Source organism: Kogia breviceps, chromosome 7, assembly GCF_026419965.1.
Source record: "Kogia breviceps isolate mKogBre1 chromosome 7, mKogBre1 haplotype 1, whole genome shotgun sequence".
Lineage (NCBI taxonomy): Eukaryota > Metazoa > Chordata > Mammalia > Artiodactyla > Physeteridae > Kogia > Kogia breviceps.
In genome coordinates this window covers 11638226-11651267 of record NC_081316.1, presented here as the reverse complement: position 1 = coordinate 11651267, position 13042 = coordinate 11638226, and positions in this window count along the sequence as shown.

Below are 13042 nucleotides of genomic sequence, written 5' to 3'. Positions count from 1 at the left end.
CGGCTGGGCCTGTGAGCCATGGCCGCTGAGCCTGCGCGTCCAGACTCCGCAACGGGAGAGGCCACAACAGTGAGAGGCCTGCATAGCAAAAAAAAAAAAAAAAGAAAAAAAAAGAAAAAGGAGGATTGACTGACTTCTGTTAACTAGTTAGGATTAGTTTCAATAAGATCACCACTGAAGTTCTATACCAGGAGCTTTATTTAAAACAATAATTTTAAAAGCATTATTCAAAAATAGATTTGTTAATGGAACAATTTTATGAATGGTTTCATTCCCAAATAACTATGAAAGAAGGAGGAACAAAAATGTTAAAACAAAACCAAAGTTGAATTAGTTATGAATGAATAATGTTCTTCAAAGGGAATAATAGTAATGAAGCTCCAACCCAACTTATAGCATCTGTTTCTATATTCAGATAAAGAAATGACCAGTTGTGCTGTAGGCTCTGGGGAGGGAAAAGTCTTGAGAGGCAATGTATCAAGATATCAGGGTTAGGGGGATAATAAGAGGCAGGGCAGGTTGATGCTTTGAAGTTTCCCTCTGGATTAAGCCAGGTAAAAAAGAATTTAGCAGACAACATTGTATCAGCATCCATAGTGAATGGTTTATAGTAGAGGGGACCCCGGAAGAATTTTACTCTCTAACTGCTTTCCTGTCAACAGTTTTTCCATGTTTGTCCCATTAACACTGTGAATTACATCATTGAATATGGAAACGCAAGCTCTTTCTCCATTGATTGCTGAGAAGTTTTGAGTAAAATTTGTGACTCATCTGTAGCAAGAATTTAGGGAACTCTGACGAGTACTTTTATTCTTATTCCTGGCTCTACTCTGCAGCTCTACTTTTTTCTTTCACCACTCTTTTAGTCTGTTATTTTGTACATTTTATATATCTTTGCAAGCTGCTTGCTCAAACATTTTGGAACCAAGTAGAATATAAAGATAACCAAAGAGTTTGCTTTACCCACCAGGTCGGTGCATTAGAAAGTGAATCCATTTTGGTTCTTTGGGTCACCTATACCTGTAACCTTAGCTGAAATCACACTTATCTCCCTAATCTGTAGTCATCCAAGACGCCTTTTCCACCCCTCTCCCCATTCTCTCTCTGTCTCTTTCTGTTTCTTTCTCTCTGCTTCTCTCATCTGTCTCTGTCTCTCTGTGTCTGTCTCCTTCTATCTCTGTGTCTCTCTGTGTCTCTGTCTGTCTCTATCTCTGTCTGTCTTGGAGGACCACCCTGACCCGCCGGTCCAGGCTGAGACCTTCCTCTCTGGTCATTTATAACCCTGTACTTCCTTTTCCATATAAAGCATCATTGTTCAGTGTCTGTCTTCCCATTAGACTATAATCTCCATGCAGAGCAAGTGGTTTGCCTGACGTGTAGTATTTGCACAATAAGTTTTTGTGAGTACATTAATAATTTGCTCTATCTCAGAACATTTTTAATCGTCAGTGATCTCCTAGTGACTAGTCTCTTCCACTCCCCTCTTTCACAACTGAATTCGCAAATGACTCATAGCTGGCTACTGAAGGCACTTCTTTCCAGCCCAGCAATGTTCCCGTGTCTACACAACAGCTGGCCATTACCATCAAAAACTTACCCCAAACTGAGGTGAAAGGTTCTATAAGAAAGAACGCAATATGGTCTAAAAACCATGTTGCTTCACACTTTGGCAGCTTTGACTTCCTGTTTTCAGGGAAATCTTTCCACTTCAGCTCTGTCTCGTGAATTTCATGGCTAAGGAAAGTTTTCTCCTTCTCACCATAATTATAATACCCCAACTGGAAGAAACTGTACATAGACTGGCAGTTTTCAAACTGTGTTCCAGGGACCCTGGTGATCTGCCTCCTCCATGTGGTGAGAAGGAAATGAAGCCATTGGGCTTTGGGGCTCTGGCCCTTGTCCATCGGAGGCAGCTCTTCTTTTACATGACAGTTTCCATGAAAGACTGCATTTGAAAATAAGGGTTCCACAGCTAAAATCATGTTTATAATCTACAAATTTAATACAATGCTCTAATTTGGGGAATTAGAATTAGGAAATAAAAGCCCAGAGGAGAGAAGCAATTTGCAAGAGAACAACGAGGCTATGAGGCTGGGATTCAAACTGAGCTCTCCCGCCTCCCTGTGTCTTGACCACGCATTTTTCTCTACACACACACACACACACACACACACACACACACACACACACAGACACACACACACAGACAGACAGACACACACAAAGACAGACAGACAGGCATACACATACACGCACATATACACAGACAAATACACACACAGACACACACACACAGACATACACAGACACACGCACAGACAGACATACACACACACACAGACACACACACGGACACAAAAATAGACACTGACACTACACACACTACACACACACAGACACATACACTACACACATACACACAGACACATACACACACTACACACATACACACACATACACACATACGTAGACACATACAGACACACACACATGCACACACATATACACACACTACACACAGAGACACATACACTACACACATATACACACACATACACACACAGACATACACACATACGTAGACACATGTACACACATGCACACACAGACACACACAGACACATACACACTACACACACTACACACAGACATACACACACTACACACATACACACACAGACACACACTACACACACAGACACCTACACACACTATACACATACACACACACATGTTCACACACATACACACACGCACTGAGAAAGACGCACACTAACACACACATACACACAGCTACACAAACATTCACAAACACATTCACACATACACACTCATAAACATACACTCACACATACGTGCACTCACACACATACACACACACCTAAGTGTGGGAATGAAGGGGAAGGAGGGAAGGAAACGGTTCTTGTTGACATCCTACTGTCTGTAAAATTGGTCCAAGATCTTTCTCCACCAAAGGACCTCGTCTTTCTCCATCCTTCCCTCCTTCCATCTCACTTACGCGGTAACCAGCTGCTCTCCGCGCCCCCGTGCCTCATGAAGCATTCTGTTCTCGTCACTTCCTGAGGAAGCTGTTCAGGATGTTCTCCATCTTTCTCCAGGGGATGCAGGGAGAGGGGGAGCAGACCACATTAGAAGCCCGACTCTCCCTGCAGAAGGAGAGCTGTCCCCTCTGGAGACAGGGTCTCAGACTTCAGTGAAGGTGTTCTTTTACTGGGAGGAAGGGATGTGACAGCAGGAAAGTTTGTGCTCCAAAGCCCCGGTGCCGCAATGTATGTGCCCGCGCCCCCATTATACCTATGAAAAAGCTAACTGTACAAAATAATCATAATAAGGGAGGATTGGGCTGGTTGAGCTGACCCAGGGGAGACTCCCACACCTTAGACACACAGGCACAGACCCATTTCCACAAAGATTCAAGCTCAAAACCAAGACAGGGAAATCTGTGGGTGCTAGAAAGAGTGCACTCACAGAGCAGTGAGTGGGTACTTAAGCCTGTGGCTGAGGGATATTCGGAGCCAGATGCCGAACTCAGAGCAGGGTACTGGGGCTTTAAGGGCTGTGGGAGATCATCACTCAGGCCACTGGTCCTGTGTACAATGTTCAGGGGAGGCTGGAACCCCCCTGGGAGTCAGGAAGCACTGCCTCTGCCACCACCTGCGGATGAGGAAAACTCCACCCACGTGCCCGTGGAAAATGGCTAGGATTCCTGCCATCTTACCAGAGATCAGAGAACCCCAGGCCTGTCTTGACACAAATGGAAGGTCTTAGTTCACATTGACTCCAAACCTAGAAATTAACACAAACTCTGGTCCAGTATGATTATAAGGCCTCAGCAGAGACAAAATGAAAACCACCTGTGGAGGAACAGCTGAACCAACGAGTGCAAACCAGCCTTGCACAGCAAACTGCAGTGGAAAAGGGGCTCGAGTCACAAATGACAAACCACACAGGGAAATAAGTCACCAAGAGGAAGTATCAGCAGGAACAACATGGGAGAACATACACGCCATGACCTGCACGAAACAAAATCTTCTGAAACTTTAAAAAGAAAAGATCGCAGACGTAGCTTTCAAATTGAGGCAGGTTGTAACTGGAATGCAGACTCCTGCGTCATGAAGGTGCTGGAAAGGACCTCAACACACCTTCTTATTTTACAGATTAGGAAACAGAGAGAGAGGGGAAATGACTTGTCTAAGGTCACCAGCAGGTCAGTATAGAATGAGGAATAGAATCCAAGTCTCCATATTTTTAACCCTGTGCTACTTTTGCTGCCCCACGATGCCCTAATTTCCCAAGATAGAAATTTAAAACCTAGCTTCAAGAGAAGACCAGGCGGAAAGGGGGGCAGAAAAGCCTACTTAAGACCCAGGAAAACCCCAAATCAGGGCTCTGACTCTTTTTTTTTTTTTTTTTTTTTTTGCGGTATGCGGGCCTCTCACTGTTGTGGCCTCTCCCGTTGCGGAGCGCAGGCTCCGGATGCGCAGGCTCAGCGGCCATGGCTCACGGGCCCAGCCGCTCTGCGGCACGTGGGATCTTCCCGGACCGGGACACGAACCCGTGGTCCCCCACATCGGCAGGCAGATTCTCAACCACTGCGCCACCAGGGAAGCCCAGGGCTCTGACTCTTATTAGCAAAGCTCAGGTTTGGTGTTCGAATAACTAGATTTTTTTTTGGCCACGCTGCACGACATGTGGGATCTCTGTTCCCCGACCAAGAATCGAACCTGCACCCCCTGCATAGGAAACATGGAGTCCTAACTACTGGACCACAAGGGAGGTCCTCTAGAATTTTTTAATGAACCCCTCCTATCACCATTTTGCTTTATACTGACCTGTTCTGTCCTGTTCTTCCCCTATTTTCCTTAGTCCTTCTCTTGACTGTCAGCAGAATGGAAATGTTATCAGAATTGGGCAAGTCAGTTCTGTGATTCTTGCTCCTTCCTTTTTACCTTCTGTTCTACCCTCCAGGCAAGCCCTGCCTGCACGCTGCACAGGGAGATTAGGGAGAGGGAGAGGGAAAAGGAATGGGGTGAGGGCCAAGTACCCCAAGGCCAGCTTCACTGGATGCAGACACTTGGCAGGGACGGGGACCAAGGTAGGTATGCAAGTAGGTGTGGGTTCAGTCCTGCAGGATCAAAGCTTTAAATACCAGATCAGACGTAAATAAGGCAGGAGTTGGCACATAGGAACATTCCGTCTGGGCTCTTATGATTCATGTATTATATAAGACACTGAGCTTACGCCCTCCCAAACTCACCAAGACACAATTACAGGCCAGAAAAACCAAATTAAATTTTGTAATAAGAAATACAAGTCACACAAGCTAGGCTCAGAGTAAGTGCTCAAAGATACTAATGTAAGTTGAAACAAGCATCCTATAATAATTTTGCTTCAGCTCAAGTATTCATTCCCAACCACTCAAGACCTGATTTACTGAGGACATGTTCTAGAAATATTATCAGCATTGTTGGCTTTATTCACTTGTTTATTCATTCAATAGTAACATATATTGATTGGGTATCTGCTATGTACCAGATACAGCGCCAGCCTCTCAGGTAATACAAGGACGAACCAAAAAAACATGATCTCTTCCCATTAGGAGCTTACAGTTGACTAGGGGAGAGAGTCAAACAAAACGTCCATTAAAATAGTGATAAATGCAAGGGATGCTCTGGAGCCAGACTCCTCCTATCTCTCAGTGTTCACTAGCACAAGGAGTTAAGTCCTCTGTATTTCTGGGTTGCATTATCCAGTACTCTCTTACCAGCTCCTGGAGAAGCCACATCCCACATCTGGTGGCCCAGTGCTTCATCTGAGCTCAAAAGTGAGAAGGAACCAAAGGCTCTTTCGGTCCCGTAGTGTTTAGGGTCTCAGTTAAATTCGAATTTTATTTATTGTTTGTTTTTTTTTTTTTTTTTTTTTTTTGCGGTACGCGGGCCTCTCACTGTTGTGGCCTCTCCCGTTGCGGAGCACAGGCTCCGGACGCGCAGGCTCAGCGGCCATGGCTCACGGGCTTAGTTGCTCCGCGGCATGTGGGATCTTCCCGGACCAGGGCACGAACCCGTGTCTCCTGCATCGGCAGGCGGATTCTCAACCACTGTGCCACCAGGGAAGCCCCTGTTTGTTTTTTAATAATTTTATTTATTTTTAAATTTGCTTTGGCCGCACAGCTTGTGGGATCTTAATTCTCCAGCCTGGGATGGCACCCCAGTCCATGTCAGTGAAAGCGCAAGTCTTAACCACTGGACCACTAAGGAATTCCCAAATGTGAATTTTAGATAAACAATGGATATTTTTCTGAGTGTAAGTATGCCCCCAGTGTTGCATGGGACATACTTCGACTAAAAAATTATTTGTTGTTTAACTGGAATTTAAATGTAATTGGGCATCCCACATTCATATCTGCTAAATCAAGCAACCTTCCCCTTGCTGTGGGTCAGGTGGAGACTATGCCAGAGCCCAGGCCTCCTCCTGGGAGAGGTCAAGTGGTCTTTGGAGGTGAGGGGTTGGAGGGCCAGCCAGAACTCTTCACAGGGGAAGAATCGGAGGGTTTGGGAGGTTACTGCAGCTGAAGAAAGATTTAGCCTGGAGAATCTGGGGAGTAGTTCAATCTGAATAAACAGCATATGCTCTGCTCAGCACCCAGCCTGTGTAACTGCCTTTAGCTATGTTTTTGCTTGCATCTCAAAAGGCAGCTCTTCAATTCGAGTTTGCCTCTGCAACACCCCAAATAAATACACATTGTCAAAATTTTCTTGCATTTTCACACCCCTCATTCTTCTCTGCCCCAACCCCTTTCTACTTTCTGTCTTTATGAATTTGCTGCTTCTAGGTACTGATGCCGAAACTCGGCCTCTGTGCGCCAGTGCCGAATTGCATCTCGGAGACAGAGTTTGGGGTGAAGTAGAAAAGAATAGCTTTATTGTTTTGTCAAGCAAAGGGGGACACAGCAGACTAATGCCCTCAAAACTGTGTGACCCAACCTGGCGGGATTTGGTGAGGCGTTTTATAGCAATGGTTCAAGGGCAGGATTGCTGTATAAAGGGGCTGCATTCCTTTAATCTGGCCTCAGGTGCCCTCCTGATGAGCTTCTGAGGTTCTCGAGGTTATCAAACTGCGACCTTCTCTCTAGAATGAAGAATGTTTCATCAAGTAGTTATCTTCCATTTGTTGGGGGTTTTAGTTCTGCAGAAGAGCTCAAAGAGGAACTTCCCTGGCAGTCCAGAGGTTAAGCCTTCAGTTTCCAATGCAGGGGCTGCGGGTTCGATCCTTGGTTGGGGAGCTAAGATCTCACGTGCCTCGAGGCCAAAAATCAAAATGGAAGCAATATTGTAACAAATTCAATAAAGACTTTAAAGTTGGTCCACGTCAAAAAAAGAAAAAGAAAAAAAAGAAGAGCTCAAGGATATTGTTATGTGTATCCCTTGAGGTTGAACCAGGATCCTGTCCCAAGGCTGCACTATTGCTTCTTGACTGCGCCTTCCTTGATTAGCAACTCAGGGGGGCCTCTCACCGCTGTGGTGTCTCCCATTGCAGAGCACAGGCTCCGGACGCGCAGGCTCACGGGCCCAGCCGCTCCGCGGCACGTGGGATCCTCCCAGACCGGGGCACGAACCCGGGTCCCCTGCATCGGCAGGCGGACTCTCAACCACTGCGCCACCAGGGAAGCCCTCTAGTCCCAATCTTGACAGGCCTCAGAATGTTGGCATAAAATAATTTCTGGGATGTAGGTTCTTGTCAGCTTCAAATATAAACTAAATGCCTTTCCTAAATGGGATGTCTTGTCCTTTTGTTCCTATTACCTTGGGGCTTGTAGCTGTCTACCACTGACTATTTTTGAATAGAGTTCTAGAATTGCAAAGTTTTTACATTTATTCAGTTAATCTTTCCAGCAAATATTTATTGACTACCTAGTGGGTGCCAAATGCTCTTCTAGGGAAGGCTGGTATTCATGTGACTAAGTTGTGAGAATATTGAAATAATTTCTCCTTCTAAGTTAACATGTGCTCCTCTAAGCTCACCCTATCCACCCTGGTCCCTGCGCTGGAAACACCTGAAGTTCCCCATGATCCACCAATGAAGGAATAATTGTCCCAGCAGGAGGCCCCAGGACCTTCACACTGTGGTCTTTATCCATTCTCATTAAACAAGACAGACATAGTCATACTCTCCCGGAGTTCCAGGCTGGTGGGCATCTAAGCCAACAACCTTCTCTTGCTTGCATCTAGAACACAACATCACTGTCAAGACGGCCACAGCACAGAAATATCATTTCAGCCACCAGAGATCACACAGACAATTTGGGCTCAGCTGAAGCAACAGGTTTCTAAGAATCAGAACTGCCACAGACTGTAGGTATGGGGCCACCCTGCCCTGGAAGCATCCAAGCAGAGGGTGGATGACCGCTTTGTAAGACAGTATTGGAGGAGGCTCAAGCACTGGGCTGAGAGAGGGTGTCCTTTCCAATCATGGGATTCTATAATTCTATGAGTCTAAATTGGATGTCAGTAAACTGCAGACCCCAGGCAAAACTCAGCCCCCACTTGTTTTTGTAAAGATTGATTGGAACACAGTCATGCCCATGCATTTACATATCATCTACATTTTTTTTTTTTTTTTTTTTTTACTCATTTATCTTGGCTGTTCCGGTTCTTAGTTGTGGCACGTGGGATCTTTGTTGCGGCATGCTGACTTCTTAGCTGCGGCATTTGGACTTCTAGCTGTGGCATGCGGACTCTGAGTTGTGGCATGCATGCAGGATCTAGTTCCCCAACCAGGGATCGAACCTGGGTCCCCTGCATTGGGAGCACGGAGTCTTACTCACTGGACCACCAGGGAAGTCCCATGTATCATCAACTTTTGCACTACAATGGCAGAGTTGAGTAGTTACCACAGAGACCATTTGGTTGCAAAGCCTGAAGAATTTACCAGCTGGCCGTTTACATAAAAAGTTTGTTAATCCCATTGTAAGAGACTCCTGAAATGAATTCTTTGATAAACATCCAGTCATTTCCGACTGACCTGTGTTGTTAATCTAGATGGCATGGCTACTATATTGTTTTCCTTAAAGATATGCCTATCTTTGTTCAGGATATTAATAAAAAATATTCAGGTGGTCTCTCTGAGTCAGTAGGACTTCCCATGCTATCAAATGGATGAACAGAAGAAAGTCAAGCTCCTGAGATGCTCTAATACGGCTTTTCTCCCATTCCGCTCCTGTGAGGACTGAACTACAGAGTCAGTCTGAAACCTGCAGCAACAGGTCCAGCAAAGCTAAAAGCTGATGTACAGTGAGTTCCTGCTTGGGTCATGCAGAGCTTTACATGCGTGGCTTCTGTTAATCCTCTCAACAGCTTCATCTACTGCTTAGAGGGAGATGCTATTTGTATGTCACAGTTGAGGAGATGGGGGCTTAGGGAGACTCTAGAACTTGCCCTAAGTCTCATATGGAGCCAGGATATTACCTATATTTCAACTCTGAAACCTCTGTTTCACATCTATGCACATCCGTCTGGCTGTTGAGATATTCTGAGTGACTGTACAAAGCAGAACAAAGTCTAGAGATTGAACAGACTCACAACCCGGCCCATGCTCTTAATTTCATATTCAGATCACAAAGAAGTAGTAAAGACAATAGGAATATTTCAGTGGAGGACCCAAAGCTCCCAATTCCACATAATTCCATGACGGAAGAACAACCTCCCCTAACTCACTTGTCTCCATGGTGGTTTCAGGTAGAAAGAAAAATGGTGGCAATTTTTACTTCATCTCTGCTTGACGTCCCTCTGAAGATCCTGCAGTAAAAGAGGAAAAGATTGAACTTTAGACTGGTGTTGTGTTACCCAATAATGAAACAAGGATAGAAATGTGAACTCTGCCAGCAGTCCGGAGTCCAGATGCCACCCAATCACTTCTTTTGCTCAAATCTTCCTCCAAAGAGGAGTTGCATGACAGGCAATGCTCAGAGACTAAGCAACGAGGGAATAAGAGAAATCCCACTGCGTTTCCAGTCGTGTTGTGGGCAAAGCTCTCTGTGTTTAGCTGCTTTCAGCTGAAGGAGAGTATAAGAGGCACTCCTCATATTAGACTGGTGTCATTAAGAAACCTGAAAGCTGATGGGGAGGGGGAATGGGTTGGTCCTAACGGCTCAATCCAGTGGAGCTTAGCTTGGAGAGTAGAAAACAAGGAAGCAGTGGTTCCAAGGGCACAGCTGCTCAGCCAGACTCTTAAAAGAGCATCCGATTGGACATTGGCTACTGCAAAAACGGTACCTACAATGGGTGCCTGAGTAATAGGTGCTCAGTAAGTATTTATTTAAGGGGTGGGTGAAATAGGCTTCCTTTAGAATGTTCTGTGGAACTGTGCTAAGAATAATCATGAGGCAGCCTCAGAACTCAGTGGAATCAATGGTGTGATTGATTAGTGATGTCTGCCATGACATGCAATAGGGAAGTGGTAGCTTAAAGAGGAAGCCTCTGCCACATTAAGATTTCCCTCTTCTTTAGTGCAGTGGGAGTATCACCTTAAATCACGGACTCGTGTCCTCCAAACCTAAATATGGAAATGGCAAAGAGAAAAAATAGAGCAGAAGGGGAAAAGTTGATGAGGAGGAAAAGGATTAGAAACAACATGAGGGACAAATGTTAATAGAGAAAAGAAATAAAATGGTCGAGGTGGCCAAATTCTGGCATATTTATTGGGAATATGCAGAATTTCACATGGGCCTTCTGGTTTTTTTTTTCTCACAAGATGGAAAGGAATCAAGAAACCACTGTGTTCTGATTTTTGTGGTCAGGACATAAACAGTCCTGATGGGACTTCTCCTCTCTGAGGAGAAGGAGCTGACAAAGCAATTCTCAAAGCATTAGGTTAGCATTCAACTGTTCAGGAAAGAAAAGATTGTCCTGTTGTTACTGATTCCTCCTGGATTTGCCAGAACCAAGTTTATTCCAGAGTCTTTAAGAGTCATAGTTCTTTGATCCATCTATTTGACTGTTAGATTTCAGACTCCTGCTAAATCCAGTTTCCTAGATTCCTGCTAAAAATAAGAAAGGGGATGGTCCCTGCAAACACAGTCAAACGTTCCTCCCTATTTCAGACCACAGGTGAAATGCAGAAGTAGGGAACACCTGGACCAGCTCCAAGCCCACACAGAACTGAACCTCAGACATGAATCATGGTTTGCGTCTGCATGAGCTGGTGTCAGAAAGCATGTGCTCAAACTGAGGAAGAAAGCAGATGTGGGACTTCCCTCTCGCCTCTTTTTGGAGGAAGTGAAATCGCTCTCCTGCAACGCAGATGCATAACCTTTGTAGAAAAGTTGCCTTTTTCTTTTTAGAGACCAAAGTTTAGCTTTTAGACACAAGCCCTTGAGAGTGGCCGGCCATTTGGAGAGTTTATGCGGTTGCCTGTGCCTTTCAGGACAAGAAAAAGTGGAAGAAATTGCTGGTGAGCAGAGTAAAACAAGACAAAGATGGGTGAGATTCTCTGACCAGACTCTTGGAGGTCGATTCCTCCCATGTGACCATTATGAGCAGCAATGGCTGCTGGTGGCATATGCAAATTTAAGCTGAGCCGAAATTCCCATTTGCACTTCTTTCATTTTTTCCCCGTGAATTGAAAAGAGAACTTCCTTGAGCACAGCAAACACAGTCATAGGCTTTGCATCATCTCCGGTATCTGGAAATTCCAGAAATATTTTGTTTCTTTTTTTTTTTTGCGGTACGCGGGCCTCTCACCGTTGTGGCCTCTCCCGTTGCGGAGCACAGGCTCCGGACGCACAGGCTCAGCGGCCATGGCTCACGGGTCCAGCCGCTCAGTGGCACGTGGGATCTTCCCGGACCGGGGCACGAACCTATGTACCCCGCATCGGCAGGCGGACTCTCAACCACTGCGCCACCAGGGAAGCCCCTCTTTTGTTTTATAAATGTATATTTGCTGCTTACTTTTCTGAGTACAAAAGTGATGGTTACCCATCCCTGTGTTTGGTACGTGGTAGATTCTCAATAAAATTTTGTTAAACGAGTAAAAACATGCTTATTGTTGAAAACTCAAAATGTAGAGAAGAGTGGAAAAAATTTAAATAATTCATGAAACCTACCTACTAGATATAATTACTGTCAATGGGTCGGTTGGTGTAGATTCCTCTAGTTATATTTGTACATTGTTGAGGTCGTATTGAATGTATGTCATGCCTTTTTCACATACCAGTATGGCATAAGAATATTTCAGGTTACTAAAGTTGTTTGAAACTATAATTATGAGGGCTGTAAAATGTTTTGTCATATGGATGTAATACAACTTCACTCTTTTTTGGCTCTTTTAGTCATTTTCAATTTTCTTTTGCTATGATAAAATTGAAGAGGAAGGCTGTCCAAAAGTAAATGGCAATGACTAAGTGTTTAGAGATATAGGAGCACCTGAATATAGAATTATCTATATTCAGCCTGCTTGTATTTTCACTGAAGAAGAGTGAGGTCTCATCAGGCTCTATTAAAGCCAAAACAAAAAGTAAGAAATTGTCAGCATGTCTTCATAACAATGTAAGTGAGTTTTCTAATTCTGATGAACTAGCCCTGAAACAGTTTGACGAGAAGTATTTGGATATTTCAACAGACTTACTGGAAGTACTCAGGGGCTTTCAACTCTAATTTTTCTAATTCTGAGATCACTCTACTGAGCTATAAATTTATAACTAACTGATTTATAAATTAACCAGGACATCCTGTACAGAGGCTTGCTTCTCTAGCCAAGTAGAAAATGGATACTGGTTCATAAATTAATCCCTCTTGAATGTAGTGAATTCCCCAGAGCATGATAACTGAGGCATGAATAGACCCAGAATGTGGTCTTTCTGGGTTCACAGAATACTATCAAGGTTTTTTTTAAAATTTATTTTATTCAGGTATAGTTGATTTACAATTTTGTGTTAATTTCTACTCTACAGCAAAGTGATTCAGATATATATATATATGTATATATTCTTTTTCATATTCTTTTCCAGTATAGTTTATCACAGGAT